Genomic DNA, 26,437 nt, shown 5'->3' with positions numbered 1-26,437 from the left:
CCAGAGGCGACACAGGAAAGCAGACTATCAATTTCTGTGTCCTGTTGAAAGCCAAACTGGTAAAACTTGACTGAGAATCAGTTTAGTGAAACATGGTGCAACTCTGCATTCTCTCTATTCCTTATTCTCCCATTCTCCTCCTGAATACACAGAGAGAATGTTCTCAGTGCTATAAACGTACATGCATCAATGCTTTTGTTTCTGGGTTATGGTGAATGTAGGTCGCTATGCTTTTCAGAGTGAACACCCAAATAGCCCAGGTAACAAGAACTGACTGAATCCTCACCACATCCCAAATGGAATGTGGTAGAAGTAATAGTGGGAGCTAGTGGGAAGCCTTCAAGTCGCTGGGAGCATGCCCTTGGGAGGTATCTTGAGACTGTATCATCTTCTCTTCCTTCTCTTTCTGGCTCCCATATCAAGAGGAACAAACTCCTTCCATCAAGTCTTCCTGCCATATAATATGCTATGTTGTCTCAGGACCATAAGCATCGACACCAGCTATGAACTGAAATCTCAAAAACCTTGAGACAATGTAAACCTTCCCTCTTATCAGCAGCTGATTTTCCCAGGTATTTGCTACAGTAACTGAGAGACAGATTGAAGGGAGGTTGATGTACACAATATAACATTCCACAAGTCAGTAAAAACGTGAAGGAGCTTTTCTTATGAATAAGAATATATGGTCAAAACATTACATTAAGTCAAAAAGAAATTGGTGAAAGAATGAGATTTGTAGTGCAATATCATTGATGAAAATAAAATATACACATGTATCAATCATCTCTATCTATCTATCTATCTATCTATCTATCTATCTATCTATCTATCTATCTATCTATTTATCTATCTATCTATCTCAAGATTATATAGATTGGATGAAATAATAGACATCCAACAACAGAAGTAATGAAGTACAAATAAGAAGAACAAGAAATGATGAACAAGTGCATCAACTGTGCACTTGGTTAAAATTCTAGAAATTAGAAGCCACTGTAAAGAACAGTTTATCTACTAACATGTTAAAATAGACTGAAAAGCTAACAGAGTTGAATTTACCAGTTTACAAAATGTGTAAAAGCACTTTTAGAAACCCAGAAACATCAATATATACATTATAAGTAATAAATAATCAGATTCAAATGTATATATTTTAGAGCAAAGCCAAAAGTACTATTTGAAATGAATAGATTATGTGTATGTTAAAGACAGTCTAAGTAGGCACAGTGGTTTTTCAGCATCCTCATCCTCGACCAGATGGATGGAGATGTTCTGATGGCCAGCATGTTTTGTGTGCAGCATTGACATTCCCATGACTTCTTCATAAAATAATCTGGCTACATGAGATCAGGCTTGGCAATCGCTCTCCCTCAACTTTTCTAAAATGAAAATCTCCACATTATCCCTAGAAGCAAGCATCCTTGCATTTCAAATAGCCAATTATGTTTGTTGTATAACTGATTATGCTGGTTATAAAAATTCAACTGCAGCAGCCACACACATGCCATGATTTGAGAGGTGTGCTTGGTAACTAGGCAGCATTTTCTCAGGTCTACCATGAGGGAATCTCATTGGGACTGTTCCATTTAATCTTCACAACACACTTCAGGGACTGGTAGAAACAATTTAAATAAACAGAAAATGACATTTAGAGATGTAGATTTTCAACTGTAACCCAGGGGAGAAAACAACCAACCACGTAGATCTGCAGTCACAACAACTGAGGGCCCTCACATCACACATTGCACACTCCTCAGCGATGCACGCATCTATTCTGAAATCTTTCTTTTGGAACCTAGATCAGTGGTTTTTCTTAACTCAGTGGTGAATAGAGATTATCATTTTTCTCCCACCCAGCACACTCCCTTCTGTTAAAATAGCATCCAGAAAAACGGCTATGATCTCAAGGTGGCGCACGCCTTTAATCCCAGCACTCGGGAGGCAGAGGCAGGTGGATTTCTGAGTTCGAGGCCAGCCTGGTCTACAAAGTGAGCTCCAGGACAGCCAGGGCTACACAGAGAAACCCTGTCTCGTAAAACCAAAATATATATATATATATATATATATTTTTTTTTTTCAACAAGAAAACACATAGTAGTTGAAGCAAGTTTAGCTTTCTGAAATCTTCTTGACATCCTGAACAAAGAGAGACTTCTGAGTCAGTGACACTGTACTGGAGCCATGATCAGGCTATCAGCAGTTAAATTGCTAAAGCACATTTCCTTGGCAAGGATACATAATACACCACCTAGATTTACCCCGGCTCTTTCCTGTCAATCAGGAAATTGCATTTCCTTGCTTAGAGTGGTTACAACAGCTGATAAGATTTTTTTTTTCTCCTAGCTGCTTTGTTCTTTGTTCCCATGCAATTAGCTGGAATCAGGTAAATCCATTTGAAATCAGGTACAGAGAGAATATAGCAAAGGTGGTTATCAGTTTTTCTATCAACATTTTAGGAGTGCTGTGAATTACCCCTTTGCGTATCTTTCAATAGCTTAGGGAACAAATGCATTTTTCTTATGCTACACATTCTATCTTTCTGACATAGGTTTAGAAATTTTATGGAGTAAAGAAGATTGTGCCATTACAATAGCTATAATACAAGCTGGCTCTGAACAGGGCAGCACACTTATTTAGGATTAGAGCCACAGCATGCTGGGAAAATCCAATGTAGAAGATGGCAATCAAGCCAAGATCATCTTCCAGAATGAGGTCTCTGTATTAGTTCAAGGAGAAGGGAGTATGAGCATCTTGATGTGTTATCAAGTTTTCCAATAAAATAACAGGACAAAAAGCCAATAACAAGACAATTGTCAGAAAAATGGTCCTCTCCAAGCCTAAAATCTAGAGACTCTTCCTGGGATCTTGTCACATGTATCTTATTTATTTTATTACCTCTTTCTTTAACTTCCTTGACTTCTTTCAGGTTAAGGTTGCAAGTATCCAGTATTCCAATTTCAAGTAGCCACTATTCCAGTATCAAGGCAGTAATACAGAAAATCAAGACAAATCTCTTGTAAACAGCTTCACAGCCAGCATTGCATCCTAGGCCATAAAATACAGGGGATACATGAAATGCTGTGCTGCAGAAGCTTCGCAGCAACACTCAGACGGAACACAACCAGACACAAGACGATCTCTGTCCAAACCTCTCAAGCAAGGCCCCTTAAGAAAAGCAATTTCATAGAAAATGAATTTTAATATCAAAGATGTATATTGAAGGCAGTTCAGCAACATGGGCAGATAAAACACCCTCAATGCTTACAGTTACATCATTTGGTGTTATGCTAACAACAGCAGGACAACAACCGGGAGAGTCGTATCATATTCATTTCTTTATAACCCTTTCATATGTATTCATGGGCATGAGTCACAGGACAATTAAGCAAGAATAGGCACAGCTAGTGGGTGGGAGAGCCATCGTCTCTTTCTGTTACTGTAGGAAGTGTGGCTATTATCTAGGAAATTAATAAACATCTTAAGTTAGAAGCGATTAATATTTTGTTTCTAAAATTTTGTATGGGAAAAGAGAGCTTGATGATGGTAACTAGACTGCAAGTCAATCCTGTCAGTGGGAAGAATTAGGATTTACAAAAGCTGAACGTCAAAAGCTAAACACAGAATTAGCTGCTTTAAACTCCAAGGTCTACAGCAAGGCTGTAAACCAATATTTTTTTAAATATTTTAGCAAATAATGATAGCTATTTCTGTTTATAAAGAGTAGACTTTTCCTTTAGTTGTTTTCTTTAAATTTAATTCCTTATTTTGACTTAAAAATTGTATCCTTAGAAAAATGATATTTAAAAGAACCCAAACTAAGAATTACGTTTAATTGGTAATACGTATGTGCACAGTGGCTGCAGTAATGTTTTAAGGCACCCAGCCCTCCCTGAATATTTTGGAGGATTGGAATTTGACAGAAACTGCCAGTTGTCCCTACTATCTTTATCTCCTTTTTACTTTTATTAATAGAATCCAGACATTTTAGCAAGCATGTGATGACTACTATAAACACCACATAGGTCAACTTCTGTTTGAGCTAGCTGTCTGCAACTAAATTCTACTGGGAGGAGTGGGGATGGGTGGGTGGGTGGGGCAGTGTAGGAGTAGGAGTGTCCTGGGAGTAGTGTGCACTATTAGAGAAGGAGGATGGGACACAGCTGGTGTGCCAACCACGTTCCACAATGGACTCAAAAATCACTTCTAGCACACTTAAGCTACTTTTGTTCTAGCTATTTTTTCATCTCACAGCCAATATATACATATATTGACTGTGAGATGAAATTATATATATATATATATATATATGAATATGCATATGTATATGTATATATATATATTAATCTTCACTGAAATGAATTATGCTCTTGCAGATCACTTGAAGAAAATATGACTTGGAGCAGGGTTGTATTGTAGAGAGTAAAAAATAAAGGTGAATATTGTAAGGCATTTTCTTTCCATCTACAGGGTTACTTACCTCTGTCACCTCAAGGGACTGAATCACTGCAAGGACTCTCACGCTTCTTTATGTAAGCAAAATAATAAATCAGGCAATTGCTGCTACACAGCTCTCAACTTCTGTCTCCAGCCCCATCATCCCAATCACCCCAACTCCAGGCGCCTGCCATCCTTAACCCATTTGTGATTCAAAAATTATGATTTCACTCTGTAGTTTGGCTATTCCATTGAAGCTGTACAAAGCACATGACAGAACTTGAGCTCAGGAGCCCTTGGCCTGTGTCCTATTTGATTGGCCTTTCCCATCTATTCTGCACTTTCCTTCCTCCTGGAATCAGAAAATACAGCTAGAAGAATTTAGAGAGTAACTGCACAACATGGATTTACAGATAAAACAGCCCTAGAAATATCAAATTATTCAAAACTGTGCTGTAAATATTTGGCAGAACAGAGATTAGAGAGCTGATGTCTCAACAATTGACTTATGACTCTCCTCTCATAATCTGGGAAGAACCTGCTTTCTGTCCACACGCCACCTCCCAATCTTTTAGGATGTAGGTCTGTTGGTAAAAAAAAAGTAAAGAGAGGAAATGAAAGAATAGACTATACATTCATATCTTATATATACCTTTATATGAAGTATATTTACATAAGTATATCTTCATCAAAAGCTTTCTTGTATTCGTAGTATTGTCTTTTTGAACAAATCTCTTTAAAAAATAAAACTCTACTCTTGAAGAAAGTGTGAGTGCTTCACATGATCCTAAAACATCTGACACACTAGAAGTCTACTTCTCAACTTCACTTTAAGCCACCTGGATCCCCAGTCTTGAGAACTGGAAGGGCATCCAATAGAGAAACCCAAATTCTGTCCTTTACTCCACTGTCTTCCTCACTCCTCTAATGAATCAACAACCGATATGAAGTCTAACCCTTGTTTTTCCCAAAATCACTCTCAATCTCTTTTACCTTCCTTAAAATAGCAAGTGCAAATTTTTCTGCCATTAAAATTATCTAAACTAGTTTCCATCTAGACAGTAAATCTCTAGTATTTTCAAGAGAAAAACAAGATAATCCCGTGTCAGTAAGAACAAAGAAGTGGGGATCACAAACAGTAGCTAAGATATTGCCCTACTCCATTCCATGACAAATTTACAAGGATGAAAATAGGTAGGAATGGAGGGGTAGGGCACAGTTCAACATTTTTTTTCTAGATGGAATATGGGAAGTATCTTTCTATAGCTAGAAAAACATAAAAGCCAATTGCATTAAAATATCTCTTTAAATGGGTTAGAGGAAACAGCCAGTTATCCTGACAAATTTTAGACTGATAATTGGATTACAGAAGAGTTGTAAGTTTAATGACAGCAGTAGGAGTGTGATCAAGCAATGTTCACTTTTTTCTCCATAACTCAGCTGCCGAGTGCACACATACCAGAGATCCCTTCCAACTGCCCTGTGTAGACGCTAAAATAAAATTAAAAGAGAGATTTAAAAACAACCAAGAACTCCATAAGAACCTCAGCTGTCTTCTTCAGAGAAAATTGAAAATGTACTGTGACCCTCCTAAAAATACCTAATAAACAACTGCAGTCAGAAATAAACTATCCCCTTCTCATGACTACTTATTTCCAAGGAGTTCCGGTTGCCAGGCCAAGCTGTTGCTATGATATTCCCATACCCGATTAAGAGACAAACAGTGTAGTTTTCCTGTGATGAGGGATGTTGATGAATTTCACGACCACCGGCCTACGTGCTGCTTAGGCTGATTCAGAATAACCATTGACATCAGAAGCCATCAGGTTGGAACCTGTCAGCTGATATCACTCGCTTCTGCGTATATTGTGTACAAACGGTTTCCTATGTCTAGCGGGGCCATATTTTCCATGCTGTTTTGTAACACATTTCTATGCACTGAAACTATGACAATGACCATATATATCCTTCAAGTCTGGGAAAGGTAGCACTAAGTCATAAAGAAATAAGGCATATTACCTCACACAGAAAGTTAGAAAAGATGACAGCAATCCTTGCTTTTATAAGCAACCACTTTTAATGTTTTTAATTGAATAATTCGATTTTTATTAGATATTTTCTTCATTTACATTTTAAATGCTATCCCAAAAGTCCTCTATACCCTCCCCCTGCCCTGCTCCCCAACCCACCCACTCCCGTTTCCTGGCCCTGCATCTTGAAAGACAAGGCATCAGGAGTGCCAACACTTTTGAAAATTCAGGGTCTATTGTGAACACTCACTTCCTGAGGACTTGTCCTTCCCTCTCTACAGAACTCTGTGCCTGAATTGTACTCAACTGTTCCCGGTGCAGGTGATAGTGAGTTAAGACTCATCCATCATACACATATTAGTTCTGCAAAGGCAACTGGAATTTCGTAAGAACTCAAATTTGGGGAGAAAGAATAACAAATGATATGTTTTTGCATGATTTATGAAGTATTTTTTTAAATCAAATGAGAATTGAACTCAATCAAACCCTGTTTGTTTTACATTTTGTGACCACAGCTAAAGCTGACCTTTAAAATCGTGTTATTATTAAAATCAAATATGGCGCTCCAGTGAAAGTCATGGCCATAGTTTTAATGCAATAGGAAATGAGATATAAAGTCTGCCTGATTTTGCCCTTTATGAAAAGCAGTATAGAGCTGGCCATGTATCTTTACTGTACAACACATGATCAGCATCAAAAAAAAAAGATCTAGATGCATATTTGGACATTAACCATAACTGATTACACATAATTTTCTAGAATAAAATACTTCAAACTTGTAACCATTTTCAGTAATGGATACAGATACCTTTTCTCTTGTCTGCTTCCGATTGATATTCATTTCTTTGAAATATTGAGAGTACCTATTTCACAAAATGCAGGAAGAATAGTCATTTCGTTAGTGATTAAGCTTCCCCATTACTAGCTGTATGTCTTGTTTGAATTGAAACATGCCACTTGCATTGTGGAAACCAAAATGCCCTATCTTTGAATTCTAAGTAGAGCTCTTCCTAGTGTGTAAATGGGTACCAAACTTATCACTAAAAGATAGAAGCTGGCATGTAAGCTTAAGAAGGAGTTGTCAGAAACGTAGTGTCCTTCAGTTAGAAGTACCACATTGTTTAACAGCTACCTAAATCTTTACAAAGTACTAATTGATGTTTTAATGATTCTTACCACAAAAAGCATGAAGTACATTCCCAGGTATGGGTACCCATGCCACGGCCATTATAATTTACATCAGGGAGTATAATAGGTACTCATCAAAGATTAGTTTGTTAATCATTATAATTAGACCTTTTTTAAAAAATCCAAAACATGTAGAGAAAATTTATTTTTAATAAATTTCCATGTAAAAATGTTTCATGCTTATAATTAATCCATGAAGCATTTTATTTATCTCCTGGAGAATTCTACACTTGGGTTTCTTCACATTTGTTTGAGAGGCCAGAGAGATAAGAGCTCCCCTGAATAACTAAACATTCTGGATTCTCTTTTATAAAATGGGAGAGTATCAAAGGACACACTGATGCACTGAGACCCACCTACTGCTCCATGGAGCTCAGCTAGAAGCATGCAGTGCTATCGTATTCTTCTGAAAATATAATCTCATATATTTCATTAAGAAAATTTGTTTCACATAAGGTTGTGCACTGCATGCTGACAATTATATGCTGATTATTTCTCTAGTTTTGATGAATGCATACTCATAAGTAACACGATTTCTTTCAAAACAATGTTACGACACCAGAAAAAAATTCCTCACAATTTCTCCTACAGTCCAAGTCCTAGATGACCCTATTATTGCCCACCCCCATGCTTCTAGCAGAGGCAGTTACAGCTCCAACTCTTTCCTTACTGAGACTGGAATGGTGTTGAACACAGCTCCACACAAATGAAACCATGTAACATGCCTATTTTATGTTAGGTTTTCTCTCATCACAGTAAGTTTGAGATTCAGACATTTCCCCTGTCTTTATCAAGAATGTACTCTTCTCGATTGCTGATCCATGTCTTCCCATATGAATAAGCCAGGCTTGCCTATCCAGCCCACTATGATAAGCCACTGGGCTGTTAACAATTTCAGGTTGTTTTGAATAACATTGCTCAAATATCCCAAGAGCAATTGTTTTGTGGAGATGAGCTTTCATTCTCTGGGGAAACTACTCAAGAGGAGATATTTTAGGTAAGAATATGCTGTCAGGACATTTTACAAAGCTTTGCTGTCATGTTACACTCAACAATAACACATAAGATTCTATTTTCTCCCAATTTTGTCTGATATTGTCCAAAAAAAATCAGCCTTTTAAATTTTGTTTTCATTATGGTTTGAGTTTGCAAATATCCCTGAAGATTAACAATGGTTGATCTTTTTATGTAATTTAAAAAATCTGGACACATTTCCTGGTAATGGACATATTCACATATCTCATTTTTGTTTATTTTTTTGAGTCAATTGTCCTTTTGTTATGAATTTTAGATAGGTTAATACCCAGAACACCAATAATTTCCAGAACTGTATGTTCTACAAATATATTCTTTAAGTCTGTAGGTGGTCAACTCATTTTCTGAATTATGTATTTTATGGGTAAAACATTTATATTTTAATGGATTTTAACACACCAATTTTCCCCCTTAGGTTTGTTATTATTTGTTCTAAGAAACATTGTTCATGCAAAATTTTAAAAAATGTTCTCTATATTTTTCTATAATTCTCACCTTTTTAATATAATTTTATATAATTATATATTTTTCTATGATTATCACCTTTTGTTTTAAGCTCATGATTCATACCAAATTGTTCTTCATAGTGAGCCGTAAGGACTAAAACTCCATTATTTTTGTCTAGATAAACCAGCATCCTTTGTGAAAAAAGGTACTTCTTGCACAATTGATTTTTCTCTGTTGCATTCATTAAAGACTTACTTGCTGAATGTAGATCCCTTTTCTGAATTCTATATTCTATTTCATTTATCTGGGTCATCATTTATTATTATGTTGGCATAACTCTTTGATAACCATGACCTTATGATCCTGAATTAAAGAAACATTACTTTTCTTTTTTATTGGATATTTTCTTTATTTACATTTCAAATGTTATCCCCTTTCCCAGTTTCCCCTCCAGAACCCCCCCCCCCGGCTTCTGTGAGGGTGATCCCCCACCCACCCACTCCTGCTTCCCTGCCCTGGCATTCCCCTACACTGGGGCATAGAGCCTTCACAGTACCAAGGGCCTCTCCTCCCATTGATGCCTGACAAGGCCATCCTCTGCTACATATACAGCTGGAGCTATGGGTTGCTCCATGTGTACTCTTTGGTTGATGGTTTAGTCCCTGAGAGCTCTGGGGGGGGGGGGAGGTTCCTGGTTGGTTGATATTGTTGTTCTTCTTATGGGGTTGCAAATGCCTTCAGCTTCTTCAGTCCTTCCAGCGTTTATCCTTAGTTACACCTTGTAAAAAAACGCTTTGCAACTTTGCAAATTCTCAGTCCTTAGAGTGAGGCACACATTTTAGAGTGAATTTTTCAGCTTCTACACATATGCGCTCATGTGTGTACACATGCCTGCACACACGCACACACACACACACGTCATCATCATCATCATCTTGTAATTGTATTAAATCTTCAGCTCAATGTGGAAAGTATCATAAACATCTGATCATTATGTCTCTGCACCTTCTGGTAGGTTAGTAATGGATGCTGGATCTCAGTGTCCCAGCTTGCACTGCCCTGAAAAATCTACTTTGATGCAACCTGGATTCCATCTTGAACTATTTTGTAGCTTTCAAAGCTCAAAGCTTCTCTTTTTACTCCTTTTTACAAAGTAGGACTGTGAACTGAGTCAGACATAGCAGAATGCCCAATCTCATTTGAGGTCGCTTAGTTAAGGATTCTAAATAATCTTTAGAAATAACCGATAATACAGTGATTTGCTTCTCCCCTAAACATTTGATGCCAAAAGGTGTTTCCTGAAAAAAAATGACAAAATTCATTAAAATTTTTATCTGAAATCACAAAATGATAGCTTTTGCATTTCTTGATTTGATTGCTACTTCCTGTATGATCTTTAACTATTTGCAATCACTAAGACTGCATTAGACAAGCATTCGCCTCCCTTAAAGAGATGATTCATTCTCATACAATGCACATAAAAGCTCTGCCTTACAATTTGCCTCAAACTTTTGAACAATTCATATATTCAAATTTTTTGGTAAATTTTAAATGCCAGAAGATGTAAAAAAGGGGGGGGGGCGGCTTTAGATATGTCGTAGTTTAGAGGAGAGAGAATGTGCTCCATAATAAACGACCATGTCATAAACACCAAATAAATAAGCATGTGGCTTTGAGAAATTCAGAGACACATCTGAAGCTAATTTCTAGGTCAGTATTAACTATTGAGACCACAGAAAGATGATGATCCCACTATTGATGCAGGTAATAAAAAGGATTTTCAAAACATTTGCTACTTTTCTTCAGCCATGTTGTCATCTTTTTTTTTTTTCTCCCCTTTCCTTTTTCCCTCTTGCTCTGGCCCCATTCCCTCCAGGCCCATAGGTTCTTTATTTGTTTCTCATTACAGATAGTTGTGAGCCACCATGTAATTGCTGGGAATTGAACTCATGACCTTTGGAAGAGCAGTCAGTGCTCCTAACCTCTAAGCCATCTCTCCAGCCCATTTTAAGTTGTCTTAGACTCTTCCTAAAACACCAAACTACCATCTCCCTCATGTATACAGAAAGTATACATTAACATCTAACATATTGCAGGCATCGAGATAGTCTCTGAGCTATAGCACAAAGACATTTATCTTCACGGACCTCATCAAATTTATATTATCCAGTGTCTTGGTCAGGGTTTCTATTCCTGTACAAACATCATGACCAAGAAGCAACCTGGGAAGGAAAGGACTTATTCAGCTTGCACTTCAACATTGCTGTTCATCAACAAAGGACAAGAACTCACACAGGGCAGGAAGCAGGAGCAGATACAGAGTCCATGGAAGGATGTTACTTGCTGGCTTGCTTCCCCTGGCTTGCTCAGCTTGCTTTCTTATAGAAGCCAAGACTACCAGCCCAGGGATGGCACCACCCACAATGGGCCCTGCCACCCTTGATCACTAATGGAGAAAATGCCTTACAACTGGATCTCATGGATGCCATTCCTCAAGGGAGGCTCCTTTCTCAATGATAACTCCAGTTTGTGTCAAGTTGACAAACAAAACCAGCCAGTACATCCAGAAAGGGACACATAATAAGCAAATAAAATAAAACACCCTAGCAATATTTGGAAGAAAATAACCAGACACAGTAGTTAAGAAAAAAATAATAATAACTGGGCAGTGACTCTAGATGGATTGAGAAAAGAAATGGTATTTGCAGACATCAGCATGCAGGTGAAGAATGGGGCTAAAGAATGAGAGTGATATCACATTCACATACCAGCCAGGCCCACTGCTCCTTGGCTTCTGCGATCAGGCACACTCAGGGTGGTACCTGACATGAGTGTTCTTTAAAGAAAGAAATAGTGGCTTCTGTACTCTTCTAGCCTGGCATGAATGTTATAGAGGTGTGTGCTGGGCACCCTCAAGTTGACAGATGTGTAATCTAAAGCTGTAAGAATGAGGGTAGAGGATAGGAGAGAATTCTTCACTCACATCCAGCCAAGAAACTTTGTGGCTTTTCCTTTAGAGTCAGTCATCCATGCCAGCTGCATTAGAAACACCACACAAAGGCAATGGTAGAAAAAGTAGGTCATTTGTATCCAGAGACTTGACATGGTATTTTCAGTTCAAATATTAGATAATTTGAGAATTATACAAAATGGCTTCTGTTAGTAAGCCAAATTAGTCTCCAGGATCTTATTCTGACAGTGCTCTTAATATGACTTGAACAATGTCAGAACAGAAAGAAATAAGCACGCAGATGAAAACATCAGATGAGAAAAAAAAATCCATTTCATCTCCTTCAAACAGCAATGTACATCCAAAAGCAGAATTTCTGGTCTGACTTACCACAGCAAAGAGCTGGGCTCACTTAAATGATAAATTGAATAACAGCCCATAATAATGCACTTTTATGCTTTAATATATTACAAGGCTTTCATGTTTTACAGTAAAGTGGAGAATAATTCTCCTACCATTTTTATTTATTTAACACAGAATAATGAATTTTATATGTCTGATTACATGCTCAGACATATATAATTTGTCTCATATTGTTATCTTGATATAAAACTTAAGATGGTAAGATATTAAAAGCAAGGATCAGACAGATTTCAAACTACTATAGATGCATCTACACATTTTAGTTTCCAGACAGGGTTTCTCTGTGTATCCCTAGCTGTCCTAGAACTTGCCCTGTAGATCAGTTTGACCTCAAACTCAGAGAGTGGCCAGACTCTACATCTTGAGTACTGGAATTAAAGCTATCTAGAACCACTGTCCCTGCCTCTTCCTCCTCCTCCTCCTCCTCCCCCCTTCCTCCTTCTTCTTTTTCATTGTCTTTGTCTTCATCTTTGTCTTCTTCATCATTGTCTTCTTCTTTTTCTTCTTTTCCTCCTCCTCCTCCTTCTCCTCCCCCTCCTCTCCCTCCTCCTCCTTCTTTTTTTCTTCTTCTTCTTGTCTCAAGGAAGGAAACAGTGTGTAGGTTGACATCTTGATATGATTTCCTCATCTCATTATTAAAAAGTAAAGCTGTAGTTGCAGACTAGAAACAGAAGAAGATCACACTTGTAGATATGTTGATCAAGAACACATGCAAAATGCATGTGTTTTAGTTCAGGGACTATCATTCACAAAGCCTGTGGAAAAAGAACTCCTTATTATCTACACTCATTCTATGCAGAGATGAACAAACAATAGACTGTTTGGGGAGTCCTGAAGTACCAAATGTAAATTCCAAGTAAAGAGAAATTAAAGTAACTCTGAGGGCCACTTACTACCACAGTCAGGCACAGACGTAGCTACATATATAACATCTCAAGAGATGGGGACTACAGAGTCTATAGATGCTTATAACAATATCACAAAGGAAAGAGGTAAGGCATCACTAGTGTGGTTTTCAGCTAAGGTCTTAGGTTACACCTTTCAGCATGAAAAGAGTTGGACCATAAACAAAGTTGAGGTCCAAGGAAGGCAAGAACATCTGTAGGTACATATTTATTTATCCATGAGGCAGGGCACATGAAGAGATTTGAAGAGTAGGGTAAGTAAAAATATGACATCTGTCCCTCAGAGCCAAGGGATAGCCATCTGCAATGAGTAATCCTGAGGGAAGCAGACACTCCCTGAGAAGAAAGAATTTTCCTTACTAGTAGAAGTAGGGCCATGGAGATCTCCACGGGACCGTTGACAGGAGGCACCTAGGCACAAGAGAGTTAAGAGAAGCCTATCACTGTAAAGACTGGCAATAGCAAAGCAGTAGGCAAGTGAGCTGTGAAATAAAACTCTCATTTCATAGCTTGGACATTTCAAACAGTCTAAATTTGTTAGGGATAGATGTATGTTTATTTTAGAACCAGACACAGGAGGAAGAGATTTTTGATTCCTTTGTTTTGTATCTCAAACTTAATTGACTGATGTCTGATGACTTCCCTGGTTTACACCGCACACATTCCCAGATAATTTTCTCTCTTCCCTAGGCTATCCTTTGAAGTTTTGATTATATTTACTATCAAAGGGGAATCACGGAAGAGACCTAAAGAACTTGAGCTTGATTTAAGTAATCAGCTTCAGAAGGTTGTTTCCACTTCATTATAAACAGCGGCCTCTAGGAATAAGATGAATCTGATTTGGAAGAAAGCAGGCAAGGGGACTCATGGGAAATCGAGGGCTGCCTTGTTCAGTGGGACTAGCAAAGACATCACTCAGCTCAGTTATGCACAATTTCCGATCACCATGCTACCGCATTAATTTATTGTACATTTTTTGAAAGAATTAGGAGAGCGTCTTTATTTATATTCTTCTATCCTCACCCTCCTCTCTGTTTCCTGGCCAATAACACCAGGAAGGTTTTCAAAGCAGCCAACACTGATTAAGCATAAGGTGGTTCTCTCTCATCAATTTAATATTTCCTTTTCTATGAAAGACCTGAGAAGAAATTACCCTGACAATTACCCTGACAAGAAAGATAGCTTTTGGTGAAGGACCTAGGCAGGAAATATTTCTTATAAACAATCTCTCTGTGGTCTCAAACCTATCCCATTAGTGCTGAGGGATGAGGCAACTAATTATGCACGAGGCCATGGCCAGAATTTCTGACATCAAATAAACCTTTTGATTTAGGACTGACCAGTTAAAAATAAATTCTTTCTCTGATTCATACATGGGTTGTGATCATGCTGCTGGACATTAGTGGGATACCAAGTGGAACAGTGGAATTTGGGATGTCCAGGGATAGAAAGGGTACAGAGGAGTCCACACATAAGGAATGAATTGTCCATGTGGGTGGTACCCTATTCTCCAGAGTGTGCTGGGTTCATGACAGACGTTATGATTGGAAGGGGGCTCAGAATAACATCTTGCCTTCAGGTGCAAGCACACATAGTAGCGTTCATAGACCTTACCACACTGGTTCACATTTTTGATCAATTCGAAGGACTGAGCTATGTCCTTAATACAGCTCTAATTTTTAAAGATTTATCTGTCACTAAGTTTGTTTTAATTTGGATAAAAAAATGTCACATTATTGGCTCTAAGCAGTGTTGAGCCCCCGATATTACTAAACAAACCAAAAAAAGAAAAAAGAATAAAACCTAATTAAAACAAAAGTGAGTCATACAAAAGTCAATAAAAGATGTTGTTAAAAGAGCAAATGAGTAACCACAAAAAGTGTTGGGTTTGGAATGGCATTCTTTAAAGAAAGCATTTTTTTCTATTATTTGGTGGGGTTATTATTACTACAGATAATAATGGGAAACTAGAAACCTAACAACAAAATATTAGGTGCTTATTCATTAAGCAACAAATGTCTTAAAGAGGACTAGATTATTACATACGTTCTAAAATAGTGAAATAAATAAAAATCATTAGCAAGTGCAAATGACCAAATCTGACCACTGGTAATGTATCTTTTCAGTATCTATTTCCACTTCCTTGTCCACCATGTAATTGCTGATAATATCAGTGAACAAAGACCCTACTGCTATTAAGCAAATGGAGTTTGCCTATAGAGGAAATTAGAATAGTAATTGTACACTTGTCCATGCTTTAGCAGGGGTTGAAGGGCTTGTGCCTAGGAGTTCGGACTTATGAACGCCTGCGGCTAAAAGGAGGCAGTGGATCACTGAATCTGACTCTTAGCCTTTTATAAAACACCACATCCTCCTATGCTGTGGGGATCTATGAAACTTCAGTAACCAAGGACATAGTTTCCGGCAAAGCCACATCGCTCATCATTCAAGTCATTTCCACACTAAACAGGCACAGGAAGTAAGGTGAAGTTCTCCATGCTTCCCTATCCCGGAGAGAAAAGCTCTTCTAGATTCCCTGGGAGTGTGGTGGTCTATACAAAGGAGGGAGGGAGGGGTAAGATTGTCCTTTACGTCAGCACATTCTGCTGTGAGAAAACATCACTTCCATGTCAATATTAAAATTCAGACTGAATATAAACAAACAGCCACAAAAGAGAGGTAATGCTTCTGGTTAAAGGTTGGGCATTTGTTCAGGAATGTAATTAACTTCTTCATAATGCACCTAGAAAGACTGAAAAAGATTTCTCAGCAGGCAGCAATCTGACAAATAAAGGCCCTTTCCGTGGCAGCATTTGAGATATCCTTGGGCTTCTTTTCTTCAAATTATACAAGTTTATCAGTATTTCTTTTTTTTTCCCCCTGTGACTGCTATTAAAATACTCTGTAGAAAGGTAATCCGCAGAACAGTACTGTTATTGTTTGAATGTCAGCAAAACAGCAGTGTGATCATTCAGTTTGTGTGTGCAGCCAATGCTAGGTCATCTTATCCCGCTTGAAGGTCAGTCTCTCTTTCTGTGAAGCTTCCGTCTTTAAGTGGAAAAAAAAATATGCACAGAAATGCAACTGAAGCTCTGATCCACACAGACAACCTCTACAATTACCCAGTGGACCCTGCTCTGACCTACATCAAAGAGCCAGACATCACGGGTTGCCTCTTTTCCGTAAGAAAAGCAAGCACATGGTGAATGCCAGCAAGGTGCTATAACATCAGATGGAGCCATCTTGGCCATCTTGGCTACTTGTGTGGTGATAAAATACTTGACAGAGGCAACTTAAGGGAGAAAGGGTTGGCGCTATAGTTGACAGTTCATGAAACATCACAGTGGAGAAGCCAAGACAACACGCATCTGGTCCCATTAATCATGAGCCTTGGGTACATGAATCCTAATACTCAGCTTGTTTTCTTCAATTTATGCAATCCAGGTTCCTCTGTCCAGGGAATGTTCCCAAGCACAATTAATATAAGTCCTCCCACATCAATTAATACAGTCAAGCTAATTCCCCATATCCAGGCCTTGAGGCCCATCTCCCAGGTGATTCTTGTCTTTCAAGTTAACAGTTTTACACTCACACCATGGCTGCAGCAAAGACAGCCACAGGCATGAAATGCTTACAGGGGAAGGGGATTCTGGAAGCCAAATTTGCCTTCTTTCTCAGAAAGAGCAAGACTGCTTCTGGATTAAAAGGACCCAATCTAATATCCAAGTTCTCTGAAACATGCTAAGAAGTATGTGGAGAAATTGAGAGGCATTTGTCAGCAAAGTGAAGCAGCCCAATATAAAAAGTACCCAGAGAAGATGCCAGTTTCAGAAAAGGAAAAACAATCAATTGGGCATCATGTATTTTCCTAAAGAATCACAACACAGGAGATGGTGAAAGTACTTGATGAATAAAATAGCCAGGTCCTATGGAAGTAAGATATTCATCTTAATAACAATAATTTAGAGAAAGATATAATGAGCTTAGTTCAGATTAAAAACTTCAGTAATGCCTCCCATGAACCAGTCACTAGTTTTGATGTTATAAATATGGGTGAAAATACTGTCATTACACCAGGGAAAAGTGTATTATTAGCAAAGACTATCAGACTGTATATGGTTAACTTCAATGTAACGAACTAAATTCTATTATAGCATTGGGGTGGGAATTCAGGCCAGACTAAAAGATCAAGCGAGGTTTTCTAGAAAGCATAATGCTTCAACTGTCTTTTATTTAGATCAAAGCCCAGAACAGTTTAGTTCTGTGCTACAGGGCAGCTAGTGTAATCCCTTTGAGCATACTTACTCATTAATTAAAAATGGGTGCAACAATACCAACCCCACAGGTTTGTTATACGGATTAAAAGATTAAACATGTGAAGGACTTGTTCCCCTCTTGAAAATGTGCACTAAATGTTTTCTTTCCGGCAGCCTATTAAATGTTAGGGCTGGGAGGTGCCGGAGGTTTGAATGACCGATGCTGCTGCTTTTTAAGTGAGCAGGCTGTAGGCATGAGGCCTGGTGAGATCGTCCAGGGCATGCAATCTGGCCTTAGAGCCAGTTCTTGCCACCTGTAGGCTAGCACTGTACTATAGCACCGAGTCATTACCGTATAGGGCTGTAAAGATGAATAACTATAGTATAATCAGGAAAAGAATGCACTGTAGGTCTGGAGATACTAGGAGAACAGATAAGATAAGTCCTTGGGGAAAAAAGTCTGTGGAATAGCTGAACAATCAGTCTTAAACCTAAAATAGGACTTGTCTTAAAAAAAAAAAAAGCAGAGTTTGAGGATGGATGGAGAGATGACTCGGTGACTAAAACCACTTGTTATTTCAGAGGACACTGCATTTGATTCTCAGCACCCAGTTATCTATAACTCCAGTTCTAGGGGGTTTGATACCCTCTTTTGGCTTCCATACACACTGGGCACACACACACAGTGTGTGTGTGTGTGTGTGTGTGTGTGTGTGTGTGTGTGTGTGTGTGTGTGTGCAGGCAAAACACCCATACACACTTTTTAAAACTCTTTAAAAAAAAACTAGAATAGACATCAAATCTAACTTTTAAATAACCAATCATAAATGATATGTAAGGTTTAATTAAGAATTATCTTCAACAACATCATCTCTGAACAGAATGTGTATCAGTTGACAAAGGACACGTCAAAATTAAACTTTCAAAATTCTTAAGCTGTTGAGATGTAAGTGCCATTAATAGGAGGCAGGGTGAGAGCATCCAGGGCATGGGAGCTGGCCTTAGAGCCAGTGCTTCCCACCTGTAGCCTAGCAGTGTACGGTGTCTAGCACTGTGTCATTACCATAGAGGGCTATGAAGATGAATGAATATAGTAAAAACAGAGAAATAACACACTACAAGTATGGAAGTACTGGTAACTGATAAAACTGAGAACTGGTTTAAAAAAAAAAAGACAAAACCAGAAAAACAGCAACAACAACAACAAAGAGAAACCACTGTGAAACTTTAGGTGTGATTCATGCAATTCACAGTCTTCAACCTCCTGGCTCCGGACCTGTTTACATGGATACTTCTTTTGAAACAGGCACAGGGACAAGACGTGCAGGAGGTGCAGATATGGTCCTTGATCCAAGCCTAGGTTGATCTGGCTGAGAAATGATTGATTCTAAGGCAGAGATGGAAATAACAGATCAGGAGGAACAGACCCCCCCTCCACTGTTCCCCGGCTTCCCCAACTCTACACCAAACATCTTTGGGATACCTACCTTGTAGCATGCCATTGAAAAGTAATCAAAACCAAGGGAAAAGAAATGTTCATTGCTCAATCACTGGTCTAAGCGTCTTCTTCTACTCCTTCTTTTTTCTCAGTCACTGGGCTGTGTACCATCCCAGGTTGGATGAGCTGACCGAAGACAGGAAAGACTGCAAAGATGCAAGTACTGAGTAGAAAAGTACATTCAGATAAGCCCAGGCTGAAGAAAAGCCAGGTTCCCTAGAGAGCACATGCTGGGTGTAACCAGAAACATCGGCCGCTGTCAAACAGCAGACTTAAACTTAGGAAACATGCCAAGTCCTGTGTGATTCAGATGTCAGAAAGCAGCCTTTGTATGGCTGCTTTCCTAAAATCTAGTGGTGTTGATGGTTTACTAGGGGTGAGGCTCTAAGCTGTATTAGAAGTGAGAGATGACTTTCCCTACATACGAAAGTAAGAACAGCCTCTGCTCAAAGAAAAAAAAAATCTCGATCTGAATTGCGAAATCTATTTATTAACTTCTCTTTCAGCTGAGTTCATGCCCGGGCTACACTAATGCTCATTTGCTTCATAGCACTTTCTAAGATACAGGTGTGAGAAGATGTTGAGGCTTTTGTATATTCAGGCATAGGAAGATCTTTTTGTTCTTCATCAGGATTAAACTGACCCTGCACAAATGCCTTAGGATAATCTAGACCCTAAAACCTTGCCTAAGAGGCCTTCTTTGTCTTTGCACAGTACATTCCTTTAAAGGCCCATTGCTTAATGAAGGCTGCCCTTAAATAGATGGCTCCGGCTTCGGTAAGGTATTCCCCTGCTGTGACCTTCCATAGAAGAGGATTTCATGAAGACAGGAAGGTTATGGAAAAGTCACTGAGTGTCATGGCATTATTCTTTAAGCTTCCGTAATGTTGAGGTTTGTCTCTTAGCTGTAAACTCTGGCAGCTGTTAATCAGCTTGCCCAAGTCTGACATCCTAGAGGCCCTTGAAGTTACCAACAGCTTGAAGAATGGCACACTTGAGGGGTGGCTTGTTTGGCACATAGAGTTTCTGCATGTTGGCACCTCAACCTCCATGTATCTGTGGTCATTGGCATTCCAGCTTCTAAAAATGTAAGCTAAGTAAACCACTGTTGTTTATAAACTCTAACTTCCAACATGTTGTTATAACAACAGAAAATAGACCAAGATACTGCTCAATGATAAGTGTGTAACATAAAAATATCTATGTCTCAGATTAAGTAAGATAGCTCTGTAGGGCTTATTTATCACAATGCCATAAACACAGTAAATATGAAATAAATGTCACCTATAGCTATTTCATTATTAAAGTTTGAGTATTTATTTACACCTATGTCTTTTCTTTGTTAAGACTGTTGAGAAACAGGCTCATACATCCATTACATTTATTTCTATATTCAGTCAGCCAAGAAACATTTATTTAAGTAGTTAGTCACCTTTCGAGGAAATGCAAAGATAAGCAAAAAGCCCCAAGTAGATGCCAATTCCAAAACTCCCATGTAGAGATGTGGAGCTGTGAAGCAGAGAGAGTAAAACATTAAGAAGCAACTCTGGGGCCAACGGGGAACTTTGAAGTGGGGATTCATGAGGGAAGAGTTAACCAACAAGAGAGGGCAAGGAGAATCTTCCAGGCCAGAAGGACACAGGGATACAGGTTTATGACGCATCATTTTCAAGGATGAGGGATAAGGGACTGGGAAGGAGCTAAGGGAGAGTAGAGCATCACAGATAGGGACAATGCCCCACAGAGCTCAAAGGCGATGGCATGTCCTTCAAACTTCTTATGTGATGATGGAAGTAGGGTCATCTCAACATTTATCATTGGAAAAATCTCACTCTGGCTATAGTCTGAAGCCTAGATAATGTGAAACAAGTTGTTGGCAGGGCGTTGCCTAAGAAACTACTGCTGGAGTCTATACAGCAGGTCACAGGTTGAAGCAGCCACTGACAGTACATATGAAGAGCACTGGGCAAAATGAGCGATTTGGAGATTAAAATCAATACAACTTTGAGTGGGCTGCTCACTGAGGGTAAAGTGAAGGAGGTGCTAAGATAGCTCTTATTTCCACACCAGCTTTCCGAGTTTGGAATGGATGCTTAGTGTGTTTGCAAAGAACCCAAATGTATATATTCAAATTACCTGTCCTGAAAAAGTTACCCCAAGTCTTAGGATGCATAGGCCATTAACATTTATGAAGCACATTCAGATGCATTTTACTATATCCCTACTGAGGCCCAAAAAGGAACTAATTTGCTTCTGAGTGACAGCGTGAGTAAGGGACAGGATAGGCACTGAAGATCCATCCCCCACCCCTCTGCTCCAAAGAGCTGACATTTACAGCATCTGAGTACTTAAAACAAACTCTAGACTTCTGAGGTAAGTTTGCTTCCACAAACACATGGCCTTTCAATCTGTACATTTCTGTATGTATGTCTTGAACTTTCTTGATAGGAAGAAAAGAATAACTAGGCTACAGTTCTTACATTTCTTCTGCAAACTTAATAGATAGAAAAACTGGCAGACTAAATATCCATACTAACAATTTTTTGAATAAAGGCTAGCCCACTGTTCCTTACACAGCCACAACAAAAACCCTGAATACCAGTTCTGTCATTTAAGAGTATCTGGGAATGTGTAGATAGTCTCTGAACATATGCAAAACAGGAGCTTCTATAGCAAGCCCTTACAGGTATTTTAGGGATTAAATTTCATTGTATAAGCACAGATAGCTTCAGTGTCCTCAGTAAATATAGCTAAAGTAAAGGTTCACACCTTTTATTGGAACTAGTGTAATCAATAACTGAAGATCATGTTGGAAGAGGACCAAAAAAAAAAAAAAAAAAAAAAGAAAGAAAAGAAAGGCTGGATGAGTTTATCAGATGGTCATTTTATAGGAGTTTTCGGTATTTGGGTGTCATCTTATGAATATGAGAAAGAAAATTAGATGTTCTTCAAGGAAATAGAATGTAAGGGCCGTGAAGTTCAACATTGTGAAGGGCAAAGTGGGATGGAGAGAGAGGTGCCACAGGCTACTGCCACTCCTCAGAGTCCTGACCAGCTTCTGCTCACGACATGAGATCTAAGATGGCTCCTGGGATGCCAGTGAGATGGAAAAAGGCAACCATGGAGCTGGTTGCTTCCCCTATCTTCACAGAAGTCCTAACAGATGACAATGCTCACCTCCCTCACCCCCACCACAGGGCTTTCATTGGGGGCACTGTAATAGTGGAGTGAGATACAACTGGCCAAGCATTTAGGGGTTTGGGCTCGGCTCAAACACTGTATCTAATCTTACACACTGCACAATAAATTCAGATCTGCACCCTGATTCTGGTCTGATTACTGGGATTCATCACATGACTCCATTGCTTCTCCCAACACCCCAACCCCAACCCCCACATGTGCCAACTTCAGTCCTCTTCCCACAATAGAGTTGCTGGGTTTTCTTTTTTCTGGATTACTGATAGATTTTTTTTTTTTTTGTATATTAAGAGACACAATCCACGATCCATATGAGAAAATGTTATCAGTGTGAATTAATCCCATGCTGAGATCAAGCAGTGATTCTAGGTATCTCTGACTAGTTCATAGTTACCAATGGCAACTGTATCTGTATGGAAAATAGGGTCTTTGGAACTCCAAGGAACTGAGAACCAACTTGGATAGGAAACCTTGGTAAGACTATCTTTGCTCTCAGATTTGTAGCCTGGTTGATGAAATAAAGACAAACAAAGATTTAATTACAATATATTGCACTAAAATTTTCATAGAAGTGTTCTCAGCTCTAAAGCCATGAAAGTAAGAAACAGTTCTTGATTGACTTCACTGAATTTCCCAAAATTCATCCCACACTTTAGACTCCCAATAAAAGTCTGCAGAATGCATGCCTGTGTGGAGTTCAGAGAATTGGACACCATCTGCACGTGTATGACAGCTCCCTCTTTGGGGACCACACACTGTGTGCAGAGCCTCAGAAATTCACATCTAAGGTGAATTGTTTTTGCTGGTTGATTCCTTAGTGTTGGCAAAAACACATTTCTTTTTTTCTTCCCCTATAGACAGTGGAAGGTTCCAGCAGCTGAGAAGTATAGAGTGTGACCGACAGCCTGCTGGGCAGATTTTCTCTGTATCTCATCTCAGAAAGCTGACAGAGAAATGCTTAGGTAAACAGGACAAAGATCTATGCTATGTAAGAATTTCACTTTGATGCATGATAAGTTTCTCTGTTATTAAAGAATATATACACATTGTGCTATAATTTGCGCAGCCTACCTTTTCAGCTTGAACAGAGAAGGAACTGTCACGTTTTCTTCCTGAGAGTGGAAAACAGCAGACTACAGACTTTACTGTAGTCACTGAATCAGATCCTTCTCGCCAGTCATGCTGATGGCAACAGATGTGCATGTACTGAACGGAATATTAAATGAATGAATGAAGAATGAATGGATGGGCTCTAATGGCATATGATGAAAGTCCAACATAAGTCAGATATTCATTATAAAAGAAACCCTTCATTACTGGCACTATCAGATTAAAGTGATAGCAGATCTCTATGTATTTCATAGGCTTTTGTGGTTGTAAAAAAATTGGCATAAAATCACAACTTATAAATATCTGTTCATAAGAGTCCTGTCTGCTAGTTACTCAGCTTTCCTAATAGGTAGTTTCCAGGTGTGTCTATCCATTTGCAATGAGAAAAATACACACACACACACACACACACACACACACACACACACACACATATATATATATATATATATATATATATATATATATATATATGTTTATATATATATATACTTATTCTGATTATAACAGGTGGAGATGTAAATTATCCTTGTATGCATAAAATAGTCACCAAATGAGGTTTTAAAGGATGCTGGTACTACCTGAGTCCCACTACAAACTGATTAAAGCAGATTCATATAAGACAAACTCTAGTCTTATATATTTCTAAAGTGCTTTTTAATTTGTAGTCTGACCTAAACACTTCTAATGCCACTCTTATCTACCCCTTGGCCAGACAGAATATAGGTGCTATCCAACTTTCTTAAACTCTAATTACACAGGCCTCACCAGAAGATCCTGTTAAAATGCAGTTTGGGGTTTTGTGGATCTGAGATGGTGCCGAGAATATGTCTATTTAAGAATTTCCAAGTGATGGTGTGATGTTATTGGTCAGAAAAAAAAATTCACACTAGGAAAACTAGGAGATAAATCACTCATAATCTGTGGCCTCCTACAAGGAAAGAAAAGATCTCTCAGGAGATATCAAGGATGACATACATCAGCCTTTAATTCACTTCAATTTTGAAATAATGCATGAAGAGTGATTGAGAAATACCCATGTCCACCAGGCAGTGGTGGGGCACACCTTTAATCCCAGTGCTTGGGAGGCAGAGGCCAGGTAGATTTCTGAATCCAAGGCCAGCCTGGTCCAAAGAGTGAGTTCCAGGACAGCCAGGACTATACAGAGAAACCCTGTCTTAAACCACCCTCCCTCCCCCCAAAAAAAAGAGAGAGAAAGAGAGGAATAGCCATGTGCTTTAGTAACCCTGCTGACTAGCTGGGGCCTCTTCAAAAGGCTGGTATACCACAGTCATTGTAGCAGCTTATGAGTTAATACCTGCTATGTCAGTGACCCAACAGCTTCTACACTAGGTGATGGTGTTCTCTGATTGGTTAGACCTTTTGCTGAATTGGCTATTAAATCTCTTAAATATCACTCATGAGCACCATACTAACTGTGACCCTTGAAAGGTCAGACCTAGAAAATGGTCTAGTTGTCATCATGAGGTTGTGTTATATTGAAAGATGATCCTGTTTCCTTCCTAATATACATGATTTCGATGAAAGAAGGCATGAAATCAGTAGGGTTTATTACAATAGACAAAGTAATTGTTCTAAAAGCCCAATTTAAGTTTCAAATCCTTGAGTCCTAATGCCCACCCCCAAAGGGGGAAAATATCAGCATCTCATTATGAAAGTTTTTATCATGAACATGAAAATTAGAGAGGAAAAAAAACAGCTTAGTTTAATTAAAGTCTAAAAAATCTATAGAACTGGAAACAATAGAAAAGAATTGCTACTGTCATCAACAGAAGCCACAGGCCTAGCTTGAGAAAAGTTATCTCTAACATATTATTATTAGACATTCACTGCCTTGCTTGGACAGATGAGAAATTGCAATGCACCATGTGTATTCTAATAACCACTTCTTAGAAGTTTCATCAAGATATTTGGATTTAGAAAAATGTTGATATCTATTCATATGCAGCTACTTATTTTGTAAAATGAGTTTGCAGATTTGTAGTTTTACATCATTGTCTCTACTTGTCTTAAGAATTTTATGGAAATCTTAGGTGTGGGGGAGGCTAATTTCTACATGTGTTTAAAATGTTGTGAAAAACTTGCCATGGGGGGGTCTAAATCTTAAATCTTTACTTTTTGTGTATTTCTTTTTAAAGTATAATCCAAAAGCCAAGCCACAACAAAAAAGATGTGTGCATGCATGTGTGTGTGTGTGCATGTGTGTGTGTGTGTTCATGTGTACATGTGTATGCATGCACGTGCTCCTGATTGTTGCATGCACACATGGGAAGGGGGTGCACTCTGTAACATCTGTGAGATTCCTTGACAATTGTGCAGGCACACTCACTTAACAGAATGAGTCAATGTAGGCTCTGTCCTGATGTGGCTGTACTGGTATTTGATGTGCCTCTCTTTATGCCTAATTAAGTCCTAAGTGATCATAGTTAGGGTTAGGGTTAGGGTTAGGGTTAGGGTTAGGGTTAGGGTTAGGGTTAGGGTTAGGGTTAGGGTTAGGGTTAGGGTTAGGGTTAGGATGACATGTTTTCAACATCTTACTATCCACTCCTTAGGGTTGCTAATGTGTACTTAGTCAGTCTCCTCCCATTCCTGGATGCACAGTGGCAGCTCACACCATCCACCTTGCTCATTTCTCCAGTTAATCTGTCTGGCTTTCCCTTTCTTCATGTGTCATTTTCTCTCTAAGTTTTAAAACACACAACTGAATTGCTTTCGTAATTTCTGACATTGTTTCTTCCCTTGTCCCATGGATCTTAATCAAATGCCATATACTTTTTAATGTACTTTATAAAAGAAATTTTGAAGCTCAGATACATGAGTGACAAATTGTCTGTAACCAAAAAACCTCCTTCCTGCATCCTTCTCCTCTTTCCTGTCCCCACACACCCCCTTGCTAACATGTCTAATATCAGGACCAGAAAATCCTCCCACCATATGTCAAA

At 38.7% G+C, this 26,437-nt stretch overlaps 1 pseudogene; it reads left to right on the top strand.

The window, feature by feature from the left end:
• LOC110284533 (alpha-enolase-like) overlaps positions 1-26,437 on the top strand; it is a 62,664-nt pseudogene that overhangs the window by 35,449 nt on the left and 778 nt on the right.

This window comes from Mus caroli, unplaced genomic scaffold (genome assembly GCF_978045245.1).
Source record: "Mus caroli unplaced genomic scaffold, Mus_caroli_1 scaffold_19, whole genome shotgun sequence".
NCBI classification, from domain to species: Eukaryota; Metazoa; Chordata; class Mammalia; order Rodentia; family Muridae; genus Mus; species Mus caroli.
Note: the sequence above shows the minus strand (reverse complement) of the source record. Positions and strands in the feature narration are given on the sequence as shown.